Here is a 7,995-nt window from a genome sequence, read left to right as displayed (position 1 = left end):
TTATTTTTTTGCAGCACCTCTAAAAGAGATGCCCTCTTTCCATATGCTTGAAGCAAGGCATTTCATATCCTTATCCTTGGTTTCCAGATATGGTCTTTCCCTTCTCATCTATTCTTTCTTGCTCTGAAGATTATTTTCTAGGCCCAATGTTTAATAGTATTACTTGGTCTCTGCATTCCTTGGCTGGCATTGGCTTTCCACTTACATCAAACACAAATTTCTATCTTCACTTTCAAGTCCCTCTATGGACTCTCCATATTCTACACCACCACTTTTACAATATACACTCATCAGCTCTCATCTCTCCTGGTGCATTTATGAAAATTCACAAGAGCCTTCATGTTTTATTTTTCACATCTGAAACGTCTAAAAAGCCTCTTCAAAAGGTTTTTTGAAATCCAGGGACAATGCAGTACAGATACTTGCTACTCTACTAGAGCTACCAGTATTTAGAAAGGTCTCTGTCAGCTGGGGATAATCTAAATGCTGCTGTAAAGGATTTTCATTTGAAAATGAGCAAAAATAATACTGAAGAGTGAAATGTGGAGACCACACAAACAGTTTGAACTATGTTCAGAGATAATTCAAGAGATGAGGATAGTCTTGCTGAGGCAAAAAAGGAGCAGAAACAGAAACCTCAACAGGAACAAGAAAGCACAGAGTATAAACACCAAACACTGTGGACTGAACATGGACAAACACTTCCTTAATTGCTTTGCTAAAATACAGCCATAAACCAGAACACACCCCTTTTCCAGAAAATCCTGGACAAAACTGGTTAAGCGCTTGAAGTTGTTAAGTCTATTTGAGAAAATAATCTGCTTACTTTCAGAGAAACATCATCAGCAAAAGATCTTTCATGCTGGTCATATTTTTAAAGCAGAAGGAACAGTTTTCTCAAAGGCAATCTACATTATTTGTACATTAATCTACTACTTTCTTTAAAAATTTTACCCAAAACCACATCCTGTCTTTATGTGTCCTGCGAGAAACTCCTACAGTTCCCACTGGTAACTAGTACAGAGGAACCCTCATCCCCAGGAACATGAAAAACTAGTAACAAGCATATGATCCCCACTGGAATACTTACGCTGTTGAATGATTTTAACTTCCGTTGCTGGGTCAAAGCTTGCTTTTTCTTATTCTCATAAAAGCTCGGTTGTGGTCAGATGATTGTGTCACTATGCAAGAGTACAAATGTTTGTTGACAACTGGACACTCAAGCTACTATATGAGGAAAATATGACAGTATTTAATATATTAGCTATAACCATATTCTAAAAATAATACAAACCATACACTGCAACTGTGCAGTGTAAAAACTTGAATTATTGGATGGAAGGGGAAGTGAGAAATCACTTCCTCCTACTAAAATTAAAAAAAATGCTACCAAAGGAAGCACAATGCTATTGCCAAGTTCCTCTTTTACATATTATTGATTCTATTAAATTCAAGTACAGCTAATTTTCCACTTTTATTTTATGGAGAACTATATAGTCAACACCAACTGAAAAACACTGTTAAGATTACTACATCTATATCAGTACATCATTCATTGCTTTATGCTTTTATGAATCATGTGAGATGCTAGCCCTGAGTAAAAGCGATGCAACTGGACACAGGTGGGGTGATGTTATTTTTTTGCACAGTGGAACAAGAGTCTTACCTTGACTCTTGTTTGGCTCACTGAAATTTGATTGCAGTCCACTACCAACTATAGGCCATGGACCACTGTATAAGAAGAGAAGATAGAAAGGTCAAGGATTCCAAATTCTTAACAGCAATATTCAGAGCTAGCTGTACATTACCTGAGCAATAACCTACAGATAATCTACAATTTATGGAGGCAAATTTTTATGGATAATATGGAATTTTTTATGGAAATAAAAAAGCTCCCTGGAGATCTTATTTATCAGCAGCAATGGAAATCATCAAGCATGAGCTGATACCACCACTGCAGTGTGTTAAGCTCTAGCAAGTAGCTTTTTATTTAGCATTCACCACACAAGATTGTGGTAGGGTGGAAACAGATGAGTATTTGTTTAACTATTGTCCTGTATCTTACACAATTCTAACATAATGTTCTGAGGTGGCCAAGATAGGACAAAGCTGTCATGGTATGCAAAGCTCTTACCCTTAATTTTTTTTATTATGTCTACCTTTTATGTAGACTTAACTTGCAGTGCTATGACATGACTTGGTCTGTCTCACTGGGACCTACCAGAAAGGATTGTCTGTGTATCCAAATTCCATCTGTTCATTTCATATGCATGAGCTAATTACATAGCCACTTCCCTTTGAGGTGGAGCAAGAAGATTAAACATATCTATCAGTTTTCCACAGCTGCTTCCATATTTAGTGCAAGGACTTGAAGCAAGTTCTGCTTCCTTGCTTCCTACTTTGGCCCCATATGAGCAGTAAGAGCCACACACCTAAATCATATTTTCCAGGAACTATGAGGATCTTCTGCTGTAGAAAAAACATAGGTCTGACAACTATTTCTGAAGGTTTCCATCAATTCCTTGCAGACGGTGCTTATACTGATGGGAAACAAGTGATTGTGCAAAACCTCCACTTCTCACTTCTTCACATGAGAAAATACAGGCAGTTTATACTGCTACTTCCCTCACACTATCCCTCACCCTATATGCACATTACACTATAAATATGCTCTAAGTGACTGACATAATTACTATAAACAGCAGAGAACTTTACAGTCTAATATTGACTTGCAGGTACAGACTGGGGGCCTGGGGTGGGGGGGATGCAGATTTGTTTTGAACCCTGAATAACAGAAAACAATTTCAAAATAAAATTATGAAGTTGTTTTAAGCTGCTATTGTGTAGTCAGAATAAGACTGTTAAGTGTTTCAAGGGCTTCCCGCAGGCCTCCAGGTAATGGGATAAATTTTAATATTCATCTGAATGTAATGAAAAGGTCAACATGTAGCAAGTAGAAGAGAAAATTTAACCCTGGTATGATCAGTGGAACAACTTCAGAGCTGGCTCTCACATGAGTTAACACAGATTGACTTTTAGATGGAAGAAACTTCAAATGAACATTGTACCTGTGTAAATCACGCTTAGAGCATTTTAACAACCAGAAGTAAAAAGCGCATAGGGAAATAAATCACAGATGAAAGAAGTGAGTAAGAAAAGGGTTGAACAGCTTGAAATGAGTAAAATACATCATTAATTTATTTCCTTTCATGAAGCCAGCTAATTCTATCTTTTGTTTTCAAATGCCTTTTATATTCACTTCAGTAAGAAGCTTAAAAACTTTGCTCATATCATGTTTAGTTTGTCATACATGCGAAATCTGATACAAGGCATTAAGAAAATCAAATGTCCAGTTTAAAATTATGCTTCTCATTAAGCCAATTTTTGTACACATTGCTCTGAGCAATAACTAAAGCCTATATTGTAAAGCTAAAGAAGTAATGTTAATAATAAATGCTGACATTTTCAAATTAATACCCTCAGGTTACAATTTTCTAGGTACTAATAAGCAGCATTCCAAATAAGTTAGATGAGATTTCAATATTCCATTTCATAATACTTACAGGTTTCCTTTTTAGGGTGCAAGCAATTTCATTGTATCATAGATTAATAAAGATTAATAAAGCTAATAAACAAGACATAGTAGTGAGGCTTTTCCTACCTCAGCTGCAACTGTGTTAGACGCTGAGCTCTCACAGTGAAAAAGTAGTCTGGCTTGAACAGATGTTTCTGAAGAACAGAAAGGGATATGTATCTATTATGTATAAACAGTCAGAAGAAATATGGATGTACACACAGTGATACTTATACGCAAGAGCCGGAAAATTTAGGTTCTGACCTAAACCTCACTGAACCCAGTGAAAAGGGCTCCCACAGGCATCTCTAGTTTTTGAATCAAGGCCTTTGAAATTTAAACACTGTAAAGCCTGAACATGTAAATTGTTGCTCCAACATATTCTACATGTAGAATGGAAGCCACTGACTAACCCAAGGCTCCACCAGCCACAGAGAAGAGGAAAAAAAAAAAAAAAAGAAGGAAAAAAAAAAGAAAAAAAAAAAAAGGTGGAAATCAGTTTTAAGATCAACATGGTGGGCAGAACTCCAGTAACTAGGCTTTGATCATAAACTTTCCAGAAGTACTTCTGTCCTAGTTTCCTGCAGTTAAAAGTGTGAATTTGGTAGCCTCACTGCTGACATTTTCAGAGGGACTTAGAACCTCTTCTTCAGCTTTTCATCCAGGTTAAGGTTTTGCTTTTGCTTTTCCACTCTAAGAACCAATGCATATAAGCTTTCCTATCAATAATTATGGAGAAAGAATTCTATTCTCAGTTCTGAGCTGCAGAAAGATGCCATCAAAGAGATGGAAAGATAGATGGGCAGAAGGAAATTGATCTGGCCATACACCTGCTCTTCAGGACATTGACTTTTAGCTTCTTCAGTTGTTTTTAAAGAATTATATGTGATGTGCTTGTTAACCAGCTTCTGTATTCAATGCAGTTGAACTTAAAATTAATTTACTGTGATTTTTCAAAAGCTGGTTTTGATAGTTTCTTCCATATAAACTCTCAAAGGAGAACTTTCTGTCTTTCTCACAGGAAGTTTCATAGTTTACAGGTCTTCCACAGTATTGCAGAGTCACAAAAGAATATAAAGAAACGCCTAATCTTAAATAGAATTAATTCTTCTTGCAAGAACATAAAACGTATAGTTGCTACTTGCTTATTCCTAAACTTTCTGCTTTTGGCCTTATCATCTAGGAAGATGCCAAACAGATACAAATTTTTCCAGAATGCCCTGAAATCATAGTCTGATGTGGTGCTGTGATTCACTTCACACTAATTGCAACCTCTTTTAAGGTTTCCTGAAAAAAACAGTCTCTTGGTGAAAGAAATTACCTGGTGTACCCCAGAGGATCATCCAGTTGCTGTACCAAAGATTTTCAGTGTCTGTAGAGTACTACTTGAAAAAGGATAATCCATCTTTTAGATATCACTTGCCTTAAACTGATACATTTTTATCCTATTTTGTACCTTGTATCTATGCCTTTGTCCTCTATGATCAAAACCTTCAGTCTTTCATCATTCTGAAAGTTGTTCTGTTTAAAGAACAACAAAAAAAACCTTCCAAATGTATTTTATGTGTTTTGCCATGACAAAATATCTAATTAATACACTGACGGATAGTTCTTTTTTTTTTTTTTTTTTTTACTGTTGGCCAGTGGCACGATGGCTTGCCAATACTTTACATACCTGCAGCCTTTCCATTTGTAACGCTGAGGGCTATGGGCTGATCCTGCATTACTCTAGGCAGGTAAGATCCTAGGCAGTGCAGTGTCACACCCTGTAGCAAAAATGAAGGTCAGTCTTTAAAATCATGTCATTATCAGTGTATAAAGTGATGTCAAAAAAAATTAAGAGAGTACATTTATGGTAAAACATTTAATTTTTTTAAATGAAGTGCTAGTTTAATGACACTGGAAATGTGTCTATTTGTTCCCTTTCAAAAACAGATGTTCTGTTTCAAATTATTCGCTGCTTTATAGCAACTAACATTACAATGAGACGTAGGACTGTGGGGGTTAATAAAGCTTCCTCCCACCCAGCCCCCAGCTGAGGGTGTATAATGACAGCATATCTACCCAGTGATCTATGCTTCCATGACAAGAAAAGGAAAAGAACGATTTGTAATTGCATGCATTAGATCTTCAGTCATGCAACTGCTGTGAAACACACAATTGTAACATGGGTGGGGTGCGTGTGTCTTCTTTCCTTTAGAAAGCAATGCTTTTGGAGAAGGGCAGAATGGGGGGATGATTCTGCTGCATACCCATTTTAGCTGAGAGGCAAGAAAACAAGTAAGGAAGCATTACATATTTCCACATGTTCTTGCCACAGACTAAGCCTCTCTCTAACATTAGGACACACAGTGTTAATCAAGTCTGTATCTGCTGCAATGTTTCCCTCATCACATTTCTTCCTTCTGAATAATACACGATGGCCTCCACCCATCCCACTGGAGCACAATGCTCATGCTCCTAAACACAGCCTCAAAACTTCTCAGATAGCATTCAAGATTTTGTATGATTTCTATGATTTTCTCCTTGCTTTCTAGAGATGTGTGGTTCTTATCTGCACTGTTCTCTTACAATGATGCCTACCTGTTCCTGCGAAGTACGAGGAGAGCTGGAAAATACCGCCATTCAGCTTTCTCAGCCTTATTTCAGGATAGTTGGAGAGGACAGGAGCAAATCTAGATACAGAGAAAGCAAAGGCTATTTGTACAAACAGAATAGAAGTTTTCTACATTATCATAACAAATATCTTGGCGATGTATTTCAACAACAGCAAATTAAGTGTGAAACCACTAGTATAATCAGGGTGTGGCCACGTTACTGGTGCGTCACATATAGAAGTGAAAAAAACACCTTTTGACAACAAAATGCACCATCAAATATTATTCATACATATATAGAGTTCACTGCAAAGTGCTGATTTCAAAGTTGACTTTGGGATTATTAAAAAAAAAGTTAAAAAAAATTGCAAATCAATCATGTAAAATTACTTCTTTCCTTGGCACCATAATGATGCCAGAAACCAAAAGGAGCAACTGCAAAGAAAGGGAGCAAAGTGAATATGCAAATTCCATGGACTCTCAGACTCCCAAGCTGCTGAACTAATAACCGTCTATTAACTATGTGCATGATTTTTCAAATGCTAAGCTGCTTGCTGAATTTAGATGTATTTTCACGTGCCTGGCCAAAGGTGCAGTTCTGACCTCAGCAAACTGTCTCGTAAATTTTAGCCAGCTTCTCAGTGAAATAACTTGGGCTTTTTAAATAACATGAGCAGAACAGTGAACTATTCCCCAAATGCCTCCTTAAATATGGCTGAGCTGTCTCAGCTGGAATATTTCAAAGCAATTACCCCTTAAAGCATTGAAACATTCTCTGTGCAAAACATGGTGGTAATTTAAAATGCTTCATCTACTATAATTACTTTATCTCCAGCAGTGTTGGAGGAACAGAACATGGTACTTCTTGGCTGCTTTGGAGCAAAACTTGGACTTCTAATATAAATTGCCTGTAAACACAAGATTAAGCTGAACTACCTGATGACTTTTCTAAACTGAAGTAACAGAAGTAGGAGATGGTGACATCTTCACCCTTGTTTGCTACACTAAGGTCTGTCAGTGCCTTAGATATGTAAGAAAAAAAATCAGCTAAAAGCATTGGTTTGAGAAAGTTATGAACAATGAAAATAGGACTTTAAACCAAGAGAATGGTCTACTTGCATGCCACCTGCAGCACTTAGCAGCTCACCTTTTTAACTTGATGACATTAACCTCACCGATGCCACATGGAATTTTCTAAGTGATGTTTGCCTTTTTAACTTAAGATGGAAAACTCTGTGGTTTGTTTTTATCCTCCCCATGTTTTATATGATTTATAGATTTATAAAATTATTTCTACCCAGTGAATAAAATAGAAGTATGCTTCAGAGCAGCACTTTGCAATGCTACAAAATGATGTAAAAATGCCATAAAAGCTATTTCAAAGAAATACAGTCACTTAAACAGAGTGGGGAAAAAAACACCTTTCTGTCTGAAAACCAGAGAACATCTGCCAGCGCTGCGCAGCCGAAAGCCACCCGGCCCGGCTGAGGCGACCCCGGAGAGGCTGCAGGAGAGGAGGCGAAGCAGCCAGGCTGAGCTGCTCAGGCCTGCCCGGAGCATTCCGTGGGGGTCTACTGCCCCGGCACCGGCCACAGCCCCTCCGCTGGGCCTCCAAGCCTTCGCAGGGCGACCCTCGGGCTCCATTCTGTGGGCAGCCCCGGTGCCCCTAAGGCTTCGGGGAGGAGGAGGCCTCTTCGCAGCCCTCGGGTCGGCCTCAAGCAGCGAATCCCCCCGACTCTCACGGCCCGAGGACCGGGTCGCCTGGGCGGCTGTCGCCAGCACGATGGCTGAGGGCGGCGCTGCGTGCATCAGGGCGGCTCCCGC

At 38.4% G+C, this 7,995-nt stretch overlaps 1 long non-coding RNA gene across 1 annotated transcript; it reads right to left on the bottom strand.

Annotated features, from left to right (window-relative positions):
- Positions 1-1,096: 1,096 nt before the first annotated feature.
- LOC115609296 lies at positions 1,097-3,729 on the bottom strand. Its single transcript, XR_003991810.1, has 3 exons — positions 3,662-3,729; positions 1,667-1,731; positions 1,097-1,181 (listed from the first exon to the last, which is right to left on the bottom strand). It is a non-coding gene; the product is annotated as an uncharacterized LOC115609296 (long non-coding RNA).
- Between the last annotated feature and the right edge of the window lie 4,266 nt (positions 3,730-7,995).

This window comes from Strigops habroptila, chromosome 1, assembly GCF_004027225.2.
Source record: "Strigops habroptila isolate Jane chromosome 1, bStrHab1.2.pri, whole genome shotgun sequence".
Classification (NCBI taxonomy): Eukaryota; Metazoa; Chordata; class Aves; order Psittaciformes; family Psittacidae; genus Strigops; species Strigops habroptila.
This window is presented reverse-complemented; position numbering and strand designations above follow the sequence as displayed.